The following is a 25,124-nucleotide window of genomic DNA, read 5'->3' as shown; positions in this document are numbered from 1 at the left end:
ATGGCTCAACCAGTTGAATCTCCACCTCAACTTCACCATCACAGTATCCCCCTCACACAACGCATTCCTCGTCCTAACTATTATGTTGAGCGAGGGTATTCTTTCCACGACTCTTTACAAAAAGAGCACTGATCGTAATAGCCTGCTTCACTTTACCAGTCACCACCCGAGAGCTCTCAAGGAGAACTTGCCCTTCGGGCAGTTTCTAAGATTAAGACGAAACTGTAGCACGATTGATACTTTCAAAAGTGAAGCTGAAATCCTTTCCAATAAATTGAGAGAAAGACAATACCCGCTGAGAAGTATTACCAAGTCCAAAAAACGGGCACGAAATAACAACAGAGAAGCCCTTTTAGAACCCAGAGAGAACACCACCTCTGTGTCTGACACCCTTACCTGTGTGACAACCTTTTCACCCAACACCAACCAGGTTGTTAAGGTCCTTAAAAAACACTGGAATATCCTTAACACTGGGCAAATGAATCTCGAACTACCAAGATTTGCATACAGACGCACCAAAAACATTAAAGACTTGGTAATACAAACCAGACCGAGACCCAAAACCAAACCCACACAGAACACACTCTGCCAGTAATTGCATTTACCTCCTTAGATGTCCCTGTAATCTGTACTACGTAGGGATGACGACCAGACCAATTAAATTGCGAATCTCTGAACATCGCAGCAATTTTCGGTGTAAAAAACAGAACACCAAAATCAGTGCCCATTTTCTTGAGAAACAACATTCCCCAGACTCTGTCAAATGGCTGGTTCTAGAAACCCACCCTCAATCGTCACAACACAGTCTTTTTAAGAAGGAACAAAGATGGATACACCGTCTGTCTTCTAATGTCACTGGGCTTAATGATGATATTCCCTGGGGAGCCCTTAAGCTATAACGTGACATACCCTTGGCAACTGGTTCACTCTCCCACCTTGTTCTTCCCGTATGTTCTAAATGAATTAACATTTAAGTATGCGTTCCAGTATATACCAAGGCTCACACTTTCATTCACATCCCTTTGTTATATCTTATTAAGGTTTTCTTGGCACCCTGCCTTTACTCTGAAATCCAATCGAGACTAAACTTTATTGACACCTCGCCTCCCAAACCAAGATGGCTGACGATGTTGTCCTTTTTTGCTTTTTGCAAATAATTCACTCACATTTGAAGGGTTTGACTCATTCGAAGTGTTCTGTCCATTCTTTGAATGTAAAACACTACGCACTAACACCGTGATCATACATTAACCCAGCCCGCATAAATATAATCCTAGCTACCCGCGCGAGTTGGAATTGCGATCACGTGACCGCGTCACATGACAAGACCGGAAGTATTTAACTTCGAGCGAGCGCCCAGGTCACCACCTCCCAGACTCGGTGGCCCGGGTAGGTCAAGTGGCAGAGCGTGAGCGGGGCAGATGTAAGTACCTATACACGGAATCCGTGTTTTCCTTTTTTTAAACTAGCAATCATTCCTCCCCTTCCACGAGCGCTTGTGTTACTCCCGTGATGCAAGCACCAGCTAGTTGCCTTCCCGCTGACATTAGGCTGCCTGCCTCGGTTGTCACAACTATGCTCTGGCCGATTCACTATTCCTCATTATAATTCCCCTAATTAAGGAGCACTAGGAGATTTATTTTCATAGAATTGGGACCCCATTGATTTACATTCTACAACATCGTTACGAGTAGCCAGTCCCAAGCAACATGCTTTTTTCCTTACTCTGACATCATCTCACATCCTTTTAAAAACGCAGCTTGTACGTGGGGTTAATCTATCAGCGTATTCATATTTCTACCAAATTTTATAGCGCTAAATGTCCCCATATGTTCCAGCTGTGATTACTGCATTATTTAAGCTCGCTATCACCTTCTAGTTCAGACCTACTTTTAGAGGTCCTTCGCCGCACGCTGAGTCCACCGAGAACTGTTGTGGCCTACAGTCCTACTGATTAGGGTGAGTCCAACGTTGTTTTCTGCCGCTTTGCTTGTTTTTACATGTTCCACATAGGTGTTTAGCCACTATAGTTCACCATGTTGGTACACCACTTTTTAGGAGCAGTTGTTGACGCTCGAGCACCAGCAGTCACCACTGTTACATTTTTAACCATGTTGGAGATGAATCACCTTGTAAGCCTTTTTTGTTTGTTTTATAATTCCTGATACCTGTGGCTATATGTCTCTACCTTTACCAACTTAATGTACTGTTTTTTCTGCAGGTAGCACCAGACTTCAACAGGTATTTTAGGAATAAATTTGTTGTTCACATGACCGACTATGATTAGGAGACCACTATACCGTAGATAGTCCCCTGTTACCATTGTAGATATTTTGATAGGTCCTGACGAATCGCGAGCGCACGAGCTCACTGCGAGAAACATGTTGACCACCAATCCCATGCACTACAACTAGAGACATTACACTCTACCAAGTGCTACATACACCTTTTTAATCAGGGAAGGAGACCATTACAATAAATTGTTTTTCCACACTGGTACTTTCGACCCTGTTTTAATTCACTTTTTGTATCTACAATACTTAGGCCCACACACCCGCACTTCACCTGACGGCTGTTGGATTAAAAGAACTCCGATAAAGTGCCCCTTTTTAGGGAGCCCGTTAGGCATTGCACCGCCGGCCCGACGAGGAGCAGCCCAGATGATGAAGCATGACACCTGAAAGGGTGTGTGAGGGCATTAAAATCCAACAAAAGGATTACCCACTTTACACATAGTATACATGTAGTCCTTCTAGGCTTATTCACCGATTCATCTCCACTCCTTTCCTCTCCCTGAGGAACTACTGGTAGCCTTCTTTCTTTAAACTTCATTGTTGGGGCACCTTACCAGTTTGGACCTCCCACTCACTCTTTGTGAGCGGAAAACGCCCCCCTGATCCCTCCCCTTTGGTACCTACGCTCTGCACGGCTTAAACCCCCGTGGGATCCTCTTATTGGTGGGTGAGATTTGTTCTATCCCCCTACTCACCTGAATTTTTTCCTTTCCCTTTGGGAAAGCAGTACGGTTACCCATATTGTAACCGTTTTTACACCCCATCCTCTCATCCAACCCTTCAATCCATGGAGGGACAGGGCTTGAGTTATGGGGATGATCAAGCAGCAGAAATCCTTCGGACCCCATCCATTTTGGGTCTCGACCAAGAACTGGCCACTGGCAGCCAATCAGCTGAATGGCAATCACTCTCGGATATGAAAAGAGAATGGGTACGCATAACATTACATGGTGCCCTTATGACAGAGTACTTCAGGGCCAATATCTCTCCAAATGGCCTTGTAGTGAAGAACTTTCCAAGAATTTTCTGGGAAGATGGGCAATTCAAAGTTGAATGGTCTCAGATATCGTGGAAGTGTACCAGGGACCTTCTCATTCTGATAGTCAACACTGCAAAGAGACTGGCAGACGAGTTACTTACACGCATTCAGGCGATGGAAAGTAATCTCAAACAGCACAATCCCGGCTCCCAGTATAAATCAAAACTAACTGAGATCAACAATGAGATAGCCGAACATAGAGAATACTTGATGAAACAGAAAGTAACAAAGCTCCAGAAAGACATCAAACGCTTTGATAAGGAGAAAGTCTACCCTTACCTTAAAGCAGATTATGTCCCGCCCAATACTAATTACTCATCAGACGTTGATTCGGATTCCTCAAGGAGAGGATCCTCTACCAACAGTGACTCTAGCAATGAGAATATGAGACCTAATCAGGCTAGAGGTAAGAAAGGGAGACGTGGATACAACTACTTTCCACCAACACCCTATCAGGGACCAGCTTTCTGGCAATACCCTATGTACCCACAGGGCCCCCCTCAATTTGGCCCTCAAGGTTTACCTCAATTTGCACCCCAGGGTATGATCCAGCCCTCACCTTTTTTAGGCAGAGGTTGGGGCAGAGGGCGAGGGCGAAGAAGAGGGGCACCACAAGAGAAAAGAGTACAATGGGAGGAACCACCACAACGGGGAGTGGAAACCAGGAGCCACACCAGGAAACAAACTTAGTTGTCAATTTGTCGTCAAGACTATTGACAGCCGTAGAGGACAACGTCCTACAGAAAGGACTAGGATTTGTCCCTACCCCCAAGGTTGACCCTTTCAACCAGACTTGCGAACTACACCAATTCTTCCGCAAGATCCGGTTGAGATTTTTCTTTGAGGGCAAAGACGACATATCAGACAATGACTCAGGTTTACGTAACCCTTCCACCTTTACTCCCCATTCAGGGATGATACCAAATGAAGTACTCACCTATGAACAGGCAGTACTTAAGGATATTAAATCCATTCCTACACAGAAGCAATTCAATAACCTCAGCAGAGCAGAGAGGCTTGCTATTACAACGTTAGCGGACGATCCGTCTATTACCATCAAACAGGCTGATAAAGGTGGGGCCACTGTTATAATGGCAACTACTGATTACGACAACGAGTGTCTGCGTCAATTGGGCAACAGAAAGTACTATACACCGATCTCGAACAACCCCACTCAACGTCTAAAAACTACCATTACTGGTTTGGTTGACTCCGCAGAAAGCAATGGCTGGTTAAGCGAGAAGGAGGCTTCTTTCTTAATCCAAAAAGAACCAAAGACCCCCTATTTCTATGTTCTCCCTAAGATTCACAAGGGGGTCACACCAGTACCTGGACGCCCCATAGTATCGGGCATTGACTCAATTCTAGAACCGTTGTCTAAGTTCTGCGATCACTTTCTGCAACCATTAGTGAAACGCACGCCCTCTTACATACAGGACACGACAGATGTTCTACGCTTACTGGATCAAACAGAGGACACTCACAACATCAACTTCCTCATCACTCTAGACGTGGAAGCCCTGTATACTAATATTCCACAAAGGGCAACTCTCGAAGTGATCGAGGAGGTACTTGGAGGTGAACCTTGGGAATCACCGACTCCAGTGTCCTTCATCATTGAATGCGCCACCATAGCCTTGACAGAAAATTTCTTCGAGTTTAAAGGCCAATTATACCACCAGACTCAAGGTACTTCCATGGGGAGTACCTTCGCTCCGAGTCTAGCCTGTTTGTATATGGCTTGGTTTGAGGGGTTACACATCTTTTGTGATACGAATCCATACCGTCACAACATTCTACTATGGAGACGATTCATAGATGATATTTTGATTTTTTGGTCTGGAGATTCTGGGAGCTACGAAGCATTCTATACATGGCTCAACCAGTTGAATCCCCACCTCAACTTCACCATCACAGTATCCCCCTCACACATCGCATTCCTCGACCTAACTATTATGTTGAGCGAGGGTATTCTTTCCACGACTCTTTACAAAAAGAGCACTGATCGTAATAGCCTGCTTCACTTTACCAGTCACCACCCGAGAGCTCTCAAGGAGAACTTGCCCTTCGGGCAGTTTCTAAGATTAAGACGAAACTGTAGCACGATTGATACTTTCAAAAGTGAAGCTGAAATCCTTTCCAATAAATTGAGAGAAAGACAATACCCGCTGAGAAGTATTACCAAGTCCAAAAAACGGGCACGAAATAACATCAGAGAAGCCCTTTTAGAACCCAGAGAGAACACCACCTCTGTGTCTGACACCCTTACCTGTGTGACAACCTTTTCACCCAACACCAACCAGGTTGTTAAGGTCCTTAAAAAACACTGGAATATCCTTAACACTGGGCAAATGAATCTCGAACTACCAAGATTTGCATACAGACGCACCAAAAACATTAAAGACTTGGTAATACAAACCAGACCGAGACCCAAAACCAAACCCACACAGAACACACTCTGGCAACTGCCTGCAGTGAAGGGACATTTTCCGTGTGGCATGTGTACTGCCTGTACATTTACTTCTGTACACAAAACCATCACCCTTAACACTACTGTTACTTGGGAACTGAGGTCACATATTAACTGCAACACCAGTAATTGCATTTACCTCCTTACATGTCCCTGTAATCTGTACTACGTAGGGATGACGACCAGACCAATTAAATTGCGAATCTCTGAACATCGCAGCAATTTTCGGTGTAAAAAACAGAACACCAAAATCAGTGCCCATTTTCTTGAGAAACAACATTCCCCAGACTCTGTCAAATGGCTGGTTCTAGAAACCCAACCTCAATCGTCACAACACAGTCTTTTTAAGAAGGAAAAAAGATGGATACACCGTCTGTCTTCTAATGTCACTGGGCTTAATGATGATATTCCCTGGGGAGCCCTTAAGCTATAACGTGACATACCCTTGGCAACTGGTTCACTCTCCCACCTTGTTCTTCCCTTATGTTCTAAATGAATTAACATTTAAGTATGCGTTCCAGTATATACCAAGGCTCACACTTTCATTCACATCCCTTTGTTATATCTTATTAAGGTTTTCTTGGCACCCTGCCTTTACTCTGAAATCCAATCGAGACTAAACTTTATTGACACCTCGCCTCCCAAACCAAGATGGCTGACGATGTTGTCCTTTTTTGCTTTTTGCAAATAATTCACTCACATTTGAAGGGTTTGACTCATTCGAAGTGTTCTGTCCATTCTTTGAATGTAAAACACTACGCACTAACACCGTGATCATACATTAACCCAGCCCGCATAAATATAATCCTAGCTACCCGCGCGAGTTGGAATTGCGATCACGTGACCGCGTCACATGACAAGACCGGAAGTATTTAACTTCGAGCGAGCGCCCAGGTCACCACCTCCCAGACTCGGTGGCCCGGGTAGGTCAAGTGGCAGAGCGTGAGCGGGGCAGATGTAAGTACCTATACACGGAATCCGTGTTTTCCTTTTTTTAAACTAGCAATCATTCCTCCCCTTCCACGAGCGCTTGTGTTACTCCCGTGATGCAAGCACCAGCTAGTTGCCTTCCCGCTGACATTAGGCTGCCTGCCTCGGTTGTCACAACTATGCTCTGGCCGATTCACTATTCCTCATTATAATTCCCCTAATTAAGGAGCACTAGGAGATTTATTTTCATAGAATTGGGACCCCATTGATTTACATTCTACAACATCGTTACGAGTAGCCAGTCCCAAGCAACATGCTTTTTTCCTTACTCTGACATCATCTCACATCCTTTTAAAAACGCAGCTTGTACGTGGGGTTAATCTATCAGCGTATTCATATTTCTACCAAATTTTATAGCGCTAAATGTCCCCATATGTTCCAGCTGTGATTACTGCATTATTTAAGCTCGCTATCACCTTCTAGTTCAGACCTACTTTTAGAGGTCCTTCGCCGCACGCTGAGTCCACCGAGAACTGTTGTGGCCTACAGTCCTACTGATTAGGGTGAGTCCAACGTTGTTTTCTGCCGCTTTGCTTGTTTTTACATGTTCCACATAGGTGTTTAGCCACTATAGTTCACCATGTTGGTACACCACTTTTTAGGAGCAGTTGTTGACGCTCGAGCACCAGCAGTCACCACTGTTACATTTTTAACCATGTTGGAGATGAATCACCTTGTAAGCCTTTTTTGTTTGTTTTATAATTCCTGATACCTGTGGCTATATGTCTCTACCTTTACCAACTTAATGTACTGTTTTTTCTGCAGGTAGCACCAGACTTCAACAGGTATTTTAGGAATAAATTTGTTGTTCACATGACCGACTATGATTAGGAGACCACTATACCGTAGATAGTCCCCTGTTACCATTGTAGATATTTTGATAGGTCCTGACGAATCGCGAGCGCACGAGCTCACTGCGAGAAACATGTTGACCACCAATCCCATGCACTACAACTAGAGACATTACACTCTACCAAGTGCTACATACACCTTTTTAATCAGGGAAGGAGACCATTACAATAAATTGTTTTTCCACACTGGTACTTTCGACCCTGTTTTAATTCACTTTTTGTATCTACAATACTTAGGCCCACACACCCGCACTTCACCTGACGGCTGTTGGATTAAAAGAACTCCGATAAAGTGCCCCTTTTTAGGGAGCCCGTTAGGCATTGCACCGCCGGCCCGACGAGGAGCAGCCCAGATGATGAAGCATGACACCTGAAAGGGTGTGTGAGGGCATTAAAATCCAACAAAAGGATTACCCACTTTACACATAGTATACATGTAGTCCTTCTAGGCTTATTCACCGATTCATCTCCACTCCTTTCCTCTCCCTGAGGAACTACTGGTAGCCTTCTTTCTTTAAACTTCATTGTTGGGGCACCTTACCAGTTTGGACCTCCCACTCACTCTTTGTGAGCGGAAAACGCCCCCCTGATCCCTCCCCTTTGGTACCTTTGCCCTAAAATGTACCAGCACAGAGAAAGAGGAAAACAGGACCATATCTTAGGAGATCTGGCACTCTTCTTCTCTTTCCTGTTCATGCAACACAGCACAGCATCTCAAGATACCTGCCCTGATCTGTCACTATCAGTCTAAAAGACAGAGGGGGTCAATCTCATTTATAATCTTGCACTGTGCCCAGAAGTACCTGCGTTTGGCATCATTTAAATTATTCATAGTTTACTATGTAACATGTGACACAAAAAATCGCTAGTCAGCACAAATGTTGTTTGCACCTCTTTCGCAGACCTTTTTAGGCTCAGGTTTACCACCCACAGTCAGTTTGTGATGAACAGGGGTTACGTAATGAGCAAACAAGTGTAATTTACTCTGAGCTACTAATTGGTGCAATTTTAACAGGTGTGCTTTTGTTTACATTTTCTATCTTGATCTAAAAAGTCAATGCAACTGGAGTCAAGCTATCCTGGCTGATGAGGGGTGAAACCCCGAAACCGGTCCTAGGATGCTTGTTTCCAGTCCAGGGAGGACCTGGCCTGGCAGTTCGGGCTGGACTGCTCCCATTGGGTGCAAGCTGGAATGGCATGGGTAGCAAAAAAACAATGGATTTAGGCCCATATCTCTGTACCTGGGGGGAATGTATGACATTGTTCTGAATTATGTCCATCAATTTTTCTTTTTGCATTTGCCACCCCGAGTGGGAAGGATCTGCCCAGACATGGGTCCAGGGCTCACTGTGCCACTGGATTCAAGCTATCCTGGCTGATGAGGGGTGAAACTCTGAAACAGGTGCTTGATTCCAGTCCAGGGAGGACCTGGCCTGGCAGATGGAAGAACTAGGGGTCTAAGTGTCCAAAAGTGGAAAAGATTGTGGGCATGGAGTCACTCCAACTAGGAGCAAGAGCCCTCGCACACCCAGGGGGTGTCATATATCATCATCAGGCAGCTCCTCATTGGGCCGGGCTGAAATGCCCAACGGCCCCCACGGGGGGACTCTTTGATGGAGGTCTTCTCTTTTTGCAAATGTGAGGTGTACGTGGGGCATATGTGTTAAGAGTAGAGATGGGAGGGAGTGGCTGTGGATTAGAAATAGCTGGTGGAGTCCCACAAAATAATTTTATTAGCTGGGTTCCAATGCTAGGCTAAAAATAAAAAGGCTATAGAGTGGCGGCTATTGAGGGGGGAGTAGACCCTCCCAAGCTCTAGATTATGAGTGTAAATTGCTCATGGTCAACATGTTTCATGCCTATTAATAATCCATAGGATCTTGGCATTTCATCAGGACCATAGGATCTGTGTCTACTCTAATGAGGACGGTGAGAACACCTTACCTAACCTAATGAGGTTTTAACACCTGGCTTCTGTTGCTAGATCATGGCCCCACTAAATTTTAAGATCTGTATTCCACAGCCTCATGGCAAGCTGGACTGAAATTTAGGGGAAAAATCTGTGGTTCAAAGGAAAACTGTTTGAACCACTCCCAACATGAAAGGCACACTACAGTATGGTGCCATACTTCAGCAGGGGAGAGAAACGCTTGTGGGGACGCAGAACTGGAGAACCTGGAACTGCGTGGTATACACCGCCAGAAGAACACTGTTATGCACAAGGATTACTGACATTGAAAGGGACTGTGTGCCCTTCCTGAATAGTGGCTTGTCTGGGCCAACTACCAGTTGCAGTGTGGCACCCTGAAGTGTGATCTCCAAGGGTTTGTTGACTTACCCCCTGTTTGTTCAGAGGTCTCAGGGGCATCCGAGATCTCCTATGAGGGATCCACACCATCTACTTGTGACACCTGGAGAGCAGTGCCCTCTCAAGTGCCCACATTGCCTGCTGGATCCAACTGGTAGCGTGAAGTGAGTATGGAACTAAGAATTGTGCCTGGTGCAATGTTGCCTTGTGCGAAGCCCCAAATTCTTGCCCACATCTAATGCATGTGGCCCATGCATGGTGAGGACCTTGGCATGCATAAGCGTCTTGTTGGTGGTGAGCAGATTCACGTGTTGTGGGGTCCAGCATGACCCGCTTAGTCGATCATGCAGCATGGCTCTCGTTTAAAACACTGACTGCATGCTCATTGCATGAGGTGCCATTTCACAGGTTGCGACCCTCGGAGGTGGGGGCATAACCATAGTAGTGCCTCATTCTACCTCATGAGGCATTGCTGAGCTTGCGTCTGTGTGTGTGACTAGAACTAACTGGTGTGATCAATGTCAATGTGCAATAGACGTTGTGCCTCATTTCCAGAGAGGTGTAGAATTTGCAACTCTTCATTGTGTGTGACTGGAACTGTCTGAGGTGACCCGTATCATCGTGCACCAGACATTGTGCCTGGATGGCCTGGGTTCAACGCTGATCGACGTGTAGGTGACGGGGTGCCCCCTTCTTCTGAGATGCCCTGCCCCAACTTCATACTCCACACAGCAGACCAACTGCCCTCCCCTCACCCGACCTTCCCCAATGACATTGTGTTAACTGGTAGTATTGCCCAGCTCAGGCCTGGCTGGTGTGCATGATTGACTCGGCTGAAGAAATGCTTCTGAGAACTATCAGTAGGGGGTCAAGTGACTGAGTGCCCCCCCCTGTGCTTCGCACAACTGGGCTGGTGCCATAGGGCCCTTGTGAAGCACTTTGGTGTTACCTAGTATTGCCCTCAACTAATTTCTGCTCCACATCCTGTGGCTGAACTTCTTGAGTGGCTGTCAAAGCCTCTTTGATGACTACCTCCTAATTAATCCTGCTAGCTACCTCCACCTGCTTCCCAGTGACCCTCACTAAGAATGACTTCTGCTACATAGGGCCTAGTGCCTGGGGGAAGGATGAGGTGACTCCAATCAGGGGGTATGGGATAGTCGGGGTGAGCTGGAGGGTAGTGGGAGTCTTGGGGTCAAGCGTATGCAGTGTCTTTTCAGTTGACCTGCTGGGTATCAGTTGCATTCATGTTCCATACAGAGCTGCCTGATATCTGCTGCACTATGTATCAGTGAGGAGTGAGTGTGTGTGTGGGAGTGACAGTCTAAGGACTGCCTGTGATTTATGACATTGGGCAGAGGTTTGCCTTACATGTTGATGTCTTGCCAGAAGAGCATTACATTCGACATTGGTTGTACTCGCATGGCCTTGGCCCACGGTGCTGCTAAAAAGTGGTATAATCCTGAGTATGTACATCTTTCTGATAATGTTATGACCTGGGGCGCATCCTCTAACTGTGTGGTATTTAATTATAACAATTGCTTGGATGGGTCTGGGGTGGACAACATGTTGCACCGCATAAAAGCACCGTGGTATAGAATAGGATCTTATCCAAGTATGCATATTGCTGAAGTCATTCGAACACGGTTGGGCCTAGTACTGCTAGCAATGATTCCAAATGCGATTTATCCCCAGAGATACATGATGTTCATGTTCTGTTGATTAATAGGTGTGTTGAATACAAACTTTATTTACATCCATTATTTTTATTATTGAAATTTCTGTCAGTCTCTGTGTGTGTGTGTGTGTCTGTGTGTGTACGTATCTAAGTCATTAATGATGAGCAAATCTGTTGCTAACTATTACCTCCGATTATGACTCTGTGACTATGAGCTTGTGTGCGTGTGTATGACTAAGGGGCAGCATATTAATTTGTGTTCATGTTGGTGCCTCTGTGTGTCAGCGAGTGTCTATTTGTAGGAAAGTGTGTATCCAAGTCAGTGGTAGTGTGCAAATCTGTGTCCCTGTGTCTGCCTTAGAGAAAGTTTTTGCAGCAATCAGTATGTCTCTGTGCATGTGTGACTAAGTTGTGGTCTCTGAGTACGTCTGTGCATTTCATAATGCGTCTAAGAGCATATGAGCATGTGTCTGACTTAATGGTAGTGTAAAATTATGCGTCTTTAGGTGTGCATCTGAGTGTGAGTCTGAACTTTTGAGTACTTGAGGTAATGTCTGTGTAATTGCATATCCCTTAGTGTGCCTCTGTGTGCAAGTCTGTGGCCATGAGTTTTTAAGTATATTTCTAAGGCAGCCTCCGTATGTATTTGTGTCTGTATATGTGTGAATGAGTATGTTAGAATGTGCCTCAGTCAGTGGTGGAGAGGTAATATGTTTGCAAGAGTGTGCCTCTCATTGTGACCCCACGTGAATGTGTTTGTGGCTAAGTGGTAGTGTACTCATGCGTGTGCCTGTAAGTACATGAGTCTGGACTTAGAAGTACTTGAGTGTGCACCTGAGTCAGTGGTGGTGTGCCGGTGTCAGTGTGTGTGCCTTTGAGTATGTGTCTGTGCCAATGAGTCTATGAGTGTGAGTATGACAGATGATGGTTTGTGTATGTGTGCCCCCATTTGTTAGTCTCCTTTTATGAGTATGAAAATATGCATGTGAGTCATTGCAATTTTGTGAATGTTTGTCCCCGGATGTTGCTCTACATGAGTGTGCCTCATTGAGTACATGAGTGTACCTGTGAATGGATGGTGGTGCGCAGATGTCTATTTGTGGAGAGGACTGTGTGAGTCTATTTATTTAATGCCTTAGCATGTCAAAATTCAAGCGTGATTGGCAACTCACAAAATGGAGTTTGGTATCTACAACCTAAAATGGCGGCTGCGTATTTTGTAAACTCACATTGAGTCACAACATATGCCTGCTTTTCTTAGTTTTTTCTACTGTCACACGTAATTCTTTGCACCTCTGTGACCCCCCTCAAACCTCTTCCACATCATTCCATTCATTACATCGCTGTTGTGCCTCCCCTTTTCTCTAGAATTGCCCAAAAGATGTCGGCCAAATGCAAGTTGAGATTTTCTAGATGGAAAAAGAAAAGCAAAAAGGATCCTCACCGGCCAACAAATGTGTAAAAAAGCATTTATTTCTTATACTAGTCAATGCACATAATTGTAAAGTGCTGAGGATTCCGTCAACACCTTAGCTAGAGTGAGTATTCATTGCATTCACGTTTTATAGCATATCCCAAATGTACATTTCGGAGTTTTCACAGAGTCCTGTATACCCAGGTGTGTGTGTGTGTGGGTGAATCTGTTCTTGCAGACCTCTCCATGTACACAGTATCATACATTTCCTGGACCAGTGTCCTAGTGACTGGTGACTGCTGGGTGTCCCAACTTCATTCATTCATGTATTTATTGTTATATGTCAATATTAACTATCACGATATTATACAGATAATACAAGAAGATAAAAACTGTTTTGAATAAAATACTTCAAAACTTCTTCCCTGGTTTGTCCATTTTGTAAACGTTGAGAGAGTGTCCCATCTGTGCCGATGTGTGGGAAACATCTATAAGCCGCAACCATAGTGTTCCCGACCATTACTATCAATAACTCTATTACTGAGCTATATCCACACTCACTACCTCAATCAGATGCATTGCAAATGCGAGAGAAGCAGAATTAATCTGAGTTAATGCACACACCACCCTCATCCCACAGTCATCTCAGTGCAGAACGTCATCGTGCAAGAGGTTCTTGATTAAACCAGATCCGCTCTGAGGCTCATCTGACAGCAGAGACTTCAGTGTTATTTTATAGCAAACAGGTTTACTAGAAAATATAACACTATTGGAAATACCCTTCAAATTCCACATAACCTGGCTGAACTCTAGCCTTTGGTTTTCTACCCCGAAGTGTCCAGATGGCATCTCCAAAGTAACCAGAGTGGTTCAGAACAAGACTTTAAAGATCTTTATTCAGATGTAAAATTGATGATCAAGTAATTGTCTTACCAAGTGGGCGGTATGGGCTCAGGCACATACTTCGACAATTGTCGTAACAGCACTTTTGTAATCCGGGACAGTCAGAGTCACTGTAGCACAAGGGGGCTTTAGATTCTAAACAGACCATATCGGTGGTCGGGCATATTCCTGGTTTCCCTGTGAGAGAAAGAGATCCCTGCTTTATAAAGGGAATGAATGAGCAATTCAAGCAGTAACAGCAGATGACATACTGTAGATCGCTCCAGCTATTATATCTGAGCCCACTGACCCCCTATGGAAGAAATGTATCAGTGCTTCATGGTACACAGCTATAGGTGACTGTTGTTCAACAACACAAATAAGTCACTGTTCACAGAAGCAAGCAGTGGGAGTGCGTTTGTGAGTCTGTGTGTGTGGGTGTGCTCATCTGTCTCTTTGTCTGGGTTTGTTGATGTGATTCATAGTAAAGAAGTGCTTTAGTTAGGAAAAGAAGAGCTTCAGTAAATGTTTTGTCAAACTGCTAATGGTGTGCCAGCCTTACTTTGCCACCCCAGTGCCCACTTTATACACAAACATACAATGTTGAATGATGGGAAAATAGTTTGACCTATGAAATCACTTATGTTCTTAAGCATTGAAGACATTGCTGTAGCATCATGATAAGTGCACAGCACACTATCCTAGCTGCACATTCCACCTCTCTACCGTTAGCACTGTTCTCACCACCAATTCACAGTATGTCTCAAGCTTATGAGTAAAGGCAGGTCTCTGAGTGCCAAGGCAAATTGGATAGTCAACAGTATTTTATGTTTTAGCCAATTCCAGTAGGATGAGGAGCCTGAGGTGACCTGTATTAAACATGTGGAGGATGTTATCCATCTCCCAGAGTGTTGCATATTCTGTACTGTGATGTGCACTGAAAGCAACCTGCCACATGCCCGACTGGTCTTTCTCCTTAATATGATTCATCGCTTTGGAGTATACTCATTGCTCAAAAACCATACCAGAAAGGGTAGACATGAGAATGGGAGGAAATTATTGACTTTGAGAAGGTTTAAGTTTTTATTTTTTGGGTATACTTCACATATGCAGCTCTGAAGCTTTTTGGTATATCACTGTTTTGGATGGGTTGAAATACCTGAACAAATGATACTCTAACTAGTTGTTAAGAGCTTGCTGCCACAGTGGGGCAAAGCGCTGCAGTTAGTTTTCGAGTTCTGGATTTGGGGATCATTAAATGATATTCAGCTTTTGGTCTGAGTGTCACCCATGATTACCACGGCTGTGTCTTGCAGGATGCTCATAGCCAGAGGTTTGCCAATGATGCCTACAGCAGGAACATCTCAGCCCCGCCGGGCTGCAACTGCACAGCTGCAGTGACTTTTTGTTGCAGTGTTTTTCTGGGTCGTACATGAAGGCCACATACCTACAATCTTGCTATAATTTCCCCTAATGCCCTCAGGCTCAACCATTGTCTACAATTACGTTGGCTGTTGCGCAAAAGGGGATCAGTATTTTCTCTTGCTGAAAAATGGACAAGCAGTAGAAATATAGCATCTCAACTAGTAGTTAATAGCATTCTCCTTCAAAAGAAGTACATTTATCTTCTATAAAACATGCTAATACATGATGGTGGAGACTGAATTTCAGTGTAATGCATGATTTATCAGTACTGGTCTGGTCCATTTTTTGATAAGGGGTTGGTGGTATATTCCCTGCCATATCAACATTTACGTATGTCTTTCTCGCATTTCTTCAACCTGCATTTCTTTCCATTGTTTCCTCTGTCTTCTTATGTTCCTACGGCATGTTTACTGTCAGTCTGTAGGCTATGCCTCCGCTTTTCATTTTGTTACTTGTTTAGGTTTTTAGTTTTTTATTGAAAAACATCCCTACAAGGGAACAAGCAAAATAGTTACCAAAAAAAGGACTAAAATAAAATAAGGGCAAAATATTAGTTATAGACAGTTGAGATATGACAGGAAGTCAGCACAACCCTCCAAATCCAACCCCCAGATATCCAAATACCAAAAAGAGGGACACATCGTGGTTATAAATATAGACTATCTACAGCAAGTGTCTCGCCCAGCTAAAGCCTAACTGGGTCCTACGTCTTGCCCAACTTTCATCTCTGTGCATCATTCTCTAGCAGAGACACCTCCAGAATGCAAATATTCCGAAATTCCTGCCACCAGTTCAGAGGATCAGTGGCACCGCTGAAGAGCCAAGAGTGTGCCAGCACCAGCCTGGCCAGGGACATTGAGAAGAAGTTTATACCAGTCAGGTGTTGAGTGATGGCCAGCAAATTCCCCAGCATGATCAACTTCGAGTCCCATCCTACCGCTAAGCACGAGATGCTGTTCATTTTTCCCCCCATCAAAAAAAAAAAAATGAATGCATATCTTTATTATGAAGTAATATTTGTTTAAAATATTATCATGCATGGAAGGCCACTCCAGGATGGCGCCTAAATACAATTTTTTTTTCGTTTTAGTCCTACTACTATGCTGACTCTAGCTTTGTTAAAAGAAATTATATGATACATGATCAACATTGTGACCAGGGTGCGTGTGAGCACCGAAATGGATTGAAATAACTGTCTTTGCTGAAGCAGACAAAATACACTTTTTTACTTGCAACGTAGTGCCGCAGAGTCCTTAATCTGGAAGGAACCGCTAAAAGCGATTCTAATAAACAGAGGGCGACTGAGCACTGTAATCGAGCACCACCGGCGATGCAGCTGCCTGTGGCTGTCCTGTGGCAATGACAATAGTGACAGATTGGACAAACTGCACACCTATGTTTTAGATGAGGATTAATCAAAAAGTGCTGACAGTAGTCATGAGTTTAATCAAAGGTGCTGCCTTTTAAAGCCGGTGCAACCCCTACACGGGCCCTAGAAAATGACAAAAAATATTCAAACAAAAGTTTGAAAAAAGGCGCACTATCCACCTGCCCTGTAAGGTGCAACTAGGTAGATCTATACAAGTAAACTAGTGTATTTAGTACATCATTCTGCTAAACAAAGGTAAAACGAAAAGCACCAATGGTGCCTATTTAGATTCAAGTTGTAAACAACATCTTAAGTGAAAGATAAAGTGAGCTGAACCATTGGTATGTTATGAAACAAATTTGACAAATGCAATTAGAAAAGAGACAATTATGGTGATAACTTAGAAACAAAACAGTAGTTTGTGAATCTTCATGAGTTTCTGAAAATTCTTCTTTATTTTCTTAACGTATTCCAAAAGAACATAGGGTGTCCCAATGCATTTCGGTGTGACACACACCTTCTTCAGGGGAATACTGTAACAATATATGTGTATAAGTATATAAATCAATTCAAAATGAAAACAATACAAGTATCAAAACCAACTTATATGTATGTTCAACTGTGACATTAGTTTGCATTTTATAACCCTTGGTATCCAGTACTAACCAGCCATAGTAAGACATGCAATTGCCATGAAACTCGTCATTTAAAAAAGCGAGAACGGGATGTGAAAAGTAAGAGTAGAAAGAAAAGAAGAGAAAAGAAAAGAAAAGAAGGTTTGAATAAAGTTTATTGAAGATTGACAACCAAAAAAGTAGAGCCAAGAAATCCCAAAATGACACCAGTGGATTTAGGATCATGATGCCTAGCATGAAACGGTTAACTATCTCAAAAAGTGCCCGTCAAAGTGAAAAAGTGAATTCTGGTGCATTAGGTGACCAAGTGAACCGAAGAAACCACCGTAACCAAACCGTAATAGCCTGCGGAGGACTCACCTCCCAGCGTTGAAGTGAAAAACGATACACAAGAAAAAGTCCAAATCGTCACTCACACGACCTGTGTTGCAGAAATAGAGAAGGGCATTCTAGTGTTACCAAAAAAATAGACTCATAAATGAACGGAACAGAGTATCCAACTTAAAGTGCAGCTTACTTCGCCTCATCCATAATGAGTATACATCCAACTTCAAAACGACTTAAGCGTAGCGATGAACCTTGTCCGAAAACTTCTAGAATTAAAAAATAGTGCAAAAAAGGTGCCGTTAGCTGAATGCGTACCGCAACCAAGATTCTAAGCGATTAAGGTTAACTACGACAAACCAGTAAATTGTCACCACTACGCATACCTTTTAGTACAACGTGCTGTGCGATCTAGAAGTGGTCATATCGTCGAGTGGCAAGGATTCGATGTGGCTAGGAGCGTGCGGGTGCATATTTAAAAGCCATGAGTGTCATGTGACTAAAAGGAAACTTGTGAACATCGAAAGAGGACTATTTCGGGCGCCATATTGGAACGGGTGCCTGATCATAAACACGAACCCAGTGAAAGGTAAAAGTAAAAGTAAAACACTAGAGGGTAAAGAAAACGTGAAAAAACACGAAAGGGAACGTAAAAGAAAAAGAAAAAAACCGTTTCAAAAGTGTCTAAAGAAGTAGATGGCAATAATGCCATGTAAGAAAAGTTTGCTAAAATGAGCGCACCAAATGCATGGGTGAAATCACATTTAACAAGCATGAAACAAATATTGAACAAATATGAAAAAATGCAAATATGAAAAAAATGCAATCTTCAATATTTAACAGTGAGACAGCTGTGAAATGTAGTAATCATGCAACCATACTTAATCACAGAAAATGTATCAGTTCTATTTTGTCATTCAAACCCCCAGGGCTCATGGTCTGTAAAAAACGTATCCAGAATGTTTCCCTTTGAGCCAAGTGCCTATTGGGGTCAGCATGTAAGAGATCGGATGTCTGCTCAAGAACAGTGAAACGAAGTTGGGGTATGGTATGCTTATGTGTATTCCAATGTATTGCTAAACATGATTTCTGATTAAGAGTGCGAATAGCACTTTTATGTTCAGTTACCCGTATTTTTACTTTTCGGGTTGTTCTCCCCACATAAACTTGGCCACAGGGACATTTGATAGCATATACTACCATCGCTGTGTTGCAGTCTGAAGAATGTTTTAGCTTAATCGATTTGCCCGTATGTGGATGTGTAAAAGTATCACCCACCATGACATTCCCACAGTGACCGCAATTGTAACATTTACGCATCCCTGAGTATTTGGGCATGTGTACATTGGAGGTTCTTTTGGCCAAAATCTCTCTGATGTTCTGAGATCTAGAGAAGGCGAAAATGGGTTTGGCATGAAAGACATTCGTGAAATCATTTTCTTGCTCTATAATCTCCCATCTCCTGAGGATACTCCGTTTAATCGCCATAGCTGATGTGGAAAATTTTAGAACACAAACTTCACGTTTAGATTCTGGTTTTTCAGTTTTTTTCAATAATTGCATTCTGTCCATACTGTACGCCTTCAGCTTCGCCGAGTCTAGAACAGGTGCTGGATAACCTCTGTCTAGGTATTGTTGATACATAATATCGGTGTCAATTTTCCCTTGGTCATCATCAGAACTGATTCTGCGCACCCGAATAAACTGAGATAAAGGTAAATGGTTTTTCAGGGATTGTGAGTGAAAACTCCGAAAATGTAATGCATTATTCCTATCGGTTGGTTTCTTGAAAATCCTGGTTGTTAATGTAGAATTGCGTTTTTCTATCTGAATATCCAAATAGTTAATGGTGGTGTCATTGATGGAATGTGTGAATTTGATATGAGGATGACAGTTGTTCAAGCTTGTGATTGCATTCTCCAAAGCTTCTTTGGTACCCCGCCATAAAACCAAAATGTCATCAATGTATCTGAGATACAATAGTAGATGTTCTGTCCAAGAACTGTTGTGCAAAACATGCTCGTCCTCAAATTTGGCCATGAAGATGTTGGCATACGTGGGTGCCCCAGTAAAACCCATTGAGGTGCCAGTCTTTTGCAAATAGAACTGTTGCTTCCAAGAAAAATAGCTGTGGTATAGGCTGAATTGAAGTAACTCAAGCAGAAAAATATTCAAGGTTTCTGCGTAGTCATGTCGAAGCAACATCCATTCAACCGCCTCAATTCCTTCCCCGTGGGGGATTGAGGTGTAGAGGGCTGTGACATCTATGGTAGCCAGGAGCACATCTTCTGTGTTGGGTAGCATGACTTTTTGAAGTTTGTTGAGGCAATCCGTGGTGTCTTGTACATATGTTACCCATTTCTGAACCAATGGTTGCAAAAAATGGTCGATAAATTTACCTAATGGTTCATGTAGCGACCCACAACCTGCCACAATGGGGCGAAAGGGGGGGTCTGTCGGGTTCTTATGCATCTTGGGAAGCATGTATATATGTGGCCTTTTGGGGTAGTTGTTACTTAAGAATCTGAAAGTGTTGTCATTAATCCAATTCAAATCTTTGGCTTTTATCAGTATCAACGACAAGGTTTTCTGGAAGGTGTCAGTGGGATCTGTGTCTAGAACCAAGTACGTGTCAGTATCCGAAACATGCTGATCCACTTTGGCCTCATAAAAAGTAGTGTCCATAATTACTAGGGCGCCACCCTTGTCAGCCGGTTGGAAAGTTAGACTTCTGTTGGAGGCTAGGTTTCTGAGTGTTACCCATTCTTTTTGACTTAAGTTGCTCTTGATTGTTGTAGCTTGATGAGAATGTAGAAGGTCTTTCTTCACAAGAGTTTCAAATAGATCAATGGCCTTGTGACTGGTCGGTGCCATGAATGTACTTTTGGGCCTGAATTTTTTCGATGCGATGTCCTCTGCTAAGATGCTGGATGAATCCTGTACGATGTTATGAAAGAACCACCGTAATCTGAGTTTTCTGGTGAATTTGAACAGTGCAATTTCTGTTTCCAGTGCATGAGTGCGATACGTTGGCACGAAAGACATACCCTTGTTGAGTAAAATTTTTTCGATGGGTTTCAACTGAACACTAGATATATTCATGATTAATTCCTCCGAGGGTTCCGTCGGCCTCCGTTTGCTGTTGTCTTTTTTGGTGCCTTTTCCCCTCCTGATTCGCCTGTAGCGCCTCCCGTTGTTAAGGTGCCCTCTGGGGGATGGTTGGACGTCCGACCGAGGTCTAAAAAAGGAGTTTGTTTGGTCATGCCACTCGTAGAAGGAGTGCTCTCAGTAGTAGTAGTAACCAAAGGGGTGCGAGTGGGAAGTGTGTCTTGCTCAGTCGCAATGCTTTCTTCGGAAGTCGAGGCCTCAGGTTTACGGAAAGTTCTTCTTTGGGCGTACACCTCTGCCCAGGTGTACACCTCATCCAGCTTATAATCAATAGTATCCCTTCGAAATTTCCGCAATTTGCGGTCATGCACTTCTTTTGCGTGTTCATCCAGTTTATCATTCATGTCTTTTAAAGTTTGTTGTAATTCCTCAGACGATAATCTCTGTGATAGGTCATCTTTCAGGTCCTTAATCTCTGCTTCTAGTTCTTTTAGAATAGCTGATAATTCCTCAACTATCAATAAAATCAGATCTAGGGAGCATTTATTCAAAATTGCAAACCATTTATTCATGAACGGTTTATTAAATTTGAATAACATGGGTCTTAGTGCTATGCGTAACCCTCTCGGGATCCGCTTGGCCTTGTGATACTGTATAAGTGTGGTTGCATGCAGTCTTTGATTGATTTCCCGCCTCAATGTGTAGTGTAATTGTTTAAGTAATTGGCTGGTTGATCCGGATGGGGCTTGAAAAGCCCGTGTCTCATCTATAAGGGAATATATGTTTTCTGCTTCTTCAGCAGAGTAACCTTTTGTCTCTGCTTGGTTAGTGGTTAAATGGGAAATGTCGTCGAAATCCATGTTGGGTGCTAGTTGTCAAAAGTGAGGCTGATAAGTAAATGACAATAGTGACAGATTGGACAAACTGCACACCTATGTTTTAGATGAGGATTAATCAAAAAGTGCTGACAGTAGTCATGAGTTTAATCAAAGGTGCTGCCTTTTAAAGCCGGTGCAACCCCTACACGGGCCCTAGAAAATGACAAAAAATATTCAAACAAAAGTTTGAAAAAAGGCGCACTATCCACCTGCCCTGTAAGGTGCAACTAGGTAGATCTATACAAGTAAACTAGTGTATTTAGTACATCATTCTGCTAAACAAAGGTAAAACGAAAAGCACCAATGGTGCCTATTTAGATTCAAGTTGTAAACAACATCTTAAGTGAAAGATAAAGTGAGCTGAACCATTGGTATGTTATGAAACAAATTTGACAAATGCAATTAGAAAAGAGACAATTATGGTGATAACTTAGAAACAAAACAGTAGTTTGTGAATCTTCATGAGTTTCTGAAAATTCTTCTTTATTTTCTTAACGTATTCCAAAAGAACATAGGGTGTCCCAATGCATTTCGGTGTGACACACACCTTCTTCAGGGGAATACTGTAACAATATATGTGTATAAGTATATAAATCAATTCAAAATGAAAACAATACAAGTATCAAAACCAACTTATATGTATGTTCAACTGTGACATTAGTTTGCATTTTATAACCCTTGGTATCCAGTACTAACCAGCCATAGTAAGACATGCAATTGCCATGAAACTCGTCATTTAAAAAAGCGAGAACGGGATGTGAAAAGTAAGAGTAGAAAGAAAAGAAGAGAAAAGAAAAGAAAAGAAGGTTTGAATAAAGTTTATTGAAGATTGACAACCAAAAAAGTAGAGCCAAGAAATCCCAAAATGACACCAGTGGATTTAGGATCATGATGCCTAGCATGAAACGGTTAACTATCTCAAAAAGTGCCCGTCAAAGTGAAAAAGTGAATTCTGGTGCATTAGGTGACCAAGTGAACCGAAGAAACCACCGTAACCAAACCGTAATAGCCTGCGGAGGACTCACCTCCCAGCGTTCAAGTGAAAAACGATACACAAGAAAAAGTCCAAATCGTCACTCACACGACCTGTGTTGCAGAAATAGAGAAGGGCATTCTAGTGTTACCAAAAAAATAGACTCATAAATGAACGGAACAGAGTATCCAACTTAAAGTGCAGCTTACTTCGCCTCATCCATAATGAGTATACATCCAACTTCAAAACGACTTAAGCGTAGCGATGAACCTTGTCCGAAAACTTCTAGAATTAAAAAATAGTGCAAAAAAGGTGCCGTTAGCTGAATGCGTACCGCAACCAAGATTCTAAGCGATTAAGGTTAACTACGACAAACCAGTAAATTGTCACCACTACGCATACCTTTTAGTACAACGTGCTGTGCGATCTAGAAGTGGTCATATCGTCGAGTGGCAAGGATTCGATGTGGCTAGGAGCGTGCGGGTGCATATTTAAAAGCCATGAGTGTCATGTGACTAAAAGGAAACTTGTGAACATCGAAAGAGGACTATTTCGGGCGCCATATTGGAACGGGTGCCTGATCATAAACACGAACCCAGTGAAAGGTAAAAGTAAAAGTAAAACACTAGAGGGTAAAGAAAACGTGAAAAAACACGAAAGGGAACGTAAAAGAAAAAGAAAAAACCGTTTCAAAAGTGTCTAAAGAAGTAGATGGCAATAATGCCATGTAAGAAAAGTTTGCTAAAATGAGCGCACCAAATGCATGGGTGAAATCACATTTAACAAGCATGAAACAAATATTGAACAAATATGAAAAAATGCAAATATGAAAAAAATGCAATCTTCAATATTTAACAGTGAGACAGCTGTGAAATGTAGTAATCATGCAACCATACTTAATCACAGAAAATGTATCAGTTCTATTTTGTCATTCAAACCCCCAGGGCTCATGGTCTGTAAAAAACGTATCCAGAATGTTTCCCTTTGAGCCAAGTGCCTATTGGGGTCAGCATGTAAGAGATCGGATGTCTGCTCAAGAACAGTGAAACGAAGTTGGGGTATGGTATGCTTATGTGTATTCCAATGTATTGCTAAACATGATTTCTGATTTGGTCACCTAATGCACCAGAATTCACTTTTTCACTTTGACGGGCACTTTTTGAGATAGTTAACCGTTTCATGCTAGGCATCATGATCCTAAATCCACTGGTGTCATTTTGGGATTTCTTGGCTCTACTTTTTTGGTTGTCAATCTTCAATAAACTTTATTCAAACCTTCTTTTCTTTTCTTTTCTCTTCTTTTCTTTCTACTCTTACTTTTCACATCCCGTTCTCGCTTTTTTAAATGACGAGTTTCATGGCAATTGCATGTCTTACTATGGCTGGTTAGTACTGGATACCAAGGGTTATAAAATGCAAACTAATGTCACAGTTGAACATACATATAAGTTGGTTTTGATACTTGTATTGTTTTCATTTTGAATTGATTTATATACTTATACACATATATTGTTACAGTATTCCCCTGAAGAAGGTGTGTGTCACACCGAAATGCATTGGGACACCCTATGTTCTTTTGGAATACGTTAAGAAAATAAAGAAGAATTTTCAGAAACTCATGAAGATTCACAAACTACTGTTTTGTTTCTAAGTTATCACCATAATTGTCTCTTTTCTAATTGCATTTGTCAAATTTGTTTCATAACATACCAATGGTTCAGCTCACTTTATCTTTCACTTAAGATGTTGTTTACAACTTGAATCTAAATAGGCACCATTGGTGCTTTTCGTTTTACCTTTGTTTAGCAGAATGATGTACTAAATACACTAGTTTACTTGTATAGATCTACCTAGTTGCACCTTACAGGGCAGGTGGATAGTGCGCCTTTTTTCAAACTTTTGTTTGAATATTTTTTGTCATTTTCTAGGGCCCGTGTAGGGGTTGCACCGGCTTTAAAAGGCAGCACCTTTGATTAAACTCATGACTACTGTCAGCACTTTTTGATTAATCCTCATCTAAAACATAGGTGTGCAGTTTGTCCAATCTGTCACTATTGTCATTTACTTATCAGCCTCACTTTTGACAACTAGCACCCAACATGGATTTCGACGACATTTCCCATTTAACCACTAACCAAGCAGAGACAAAAGGTTACTCTGCTGAAGAAGCAGAAAACATATATTCCCTTATAGATGAGACACGGGCTTTTCAAGCCCCATCCGGATCAACCAGCCAATTACTTAAACAATTACACTACACATTGAGGCGGGAAATCAATCAAAGACTGCATGCAACCACACTTATACAGTATCACAAGGCCAAGCGGATCCCGAGAGGGTTACGCATAGCACTAAGACCCATGTTATTCAAATTTAATAAACCGTTCATGAATAAATGGTTTGCAATTTTGAATAAATGCTCCCTAGATCTGATTTTATTGATAGTTGAGGAATTATCAGCTATTCTAAAAGAACTAGAAGCAGAG

General features: G+C 42.5%; 1 long non-coding RNA gene across 1 annotated transcript in view; it reads right to left on the bottom strand.

Moving 5' to 3' along the window:
- The window catches only part of LOC146822240 (uncharacterized), a 67,983-nt gene that overhangs the window by 3,043 nt on the left and 39,816 nt on the right, over nt 1-25,124 (bottom strand). Inside the window, exon 2 of the long non-coding RNA XR_014962826.1 lies at nt 13,978-14,124. This is a non-coding gene — a long non-coding RNA (uncharacterized LOC146822240). The remainder of the gene's footprint in view (nt 1-13,977; nt 14,125-25,124) is intronic.

This window comes from Triturus cristatus, chromosome 6 (assembly GCF_964204655.1).
Source record: "Triturus cristatus chromosome 6, aTriCri1.1, whole genome shotgun sequence".
Taxonomy (NCBI): Eukaryota; Metazoa; Chordata; class Amphibia; order Caudata; family Salamandridae; genus Triturus; species Triturus cristatus.
The sequence above is the reverse complement of the archived record's forward strand: the minus strand, read 5'-3'. Positions and strand labels throughout refer to the sequence as shown.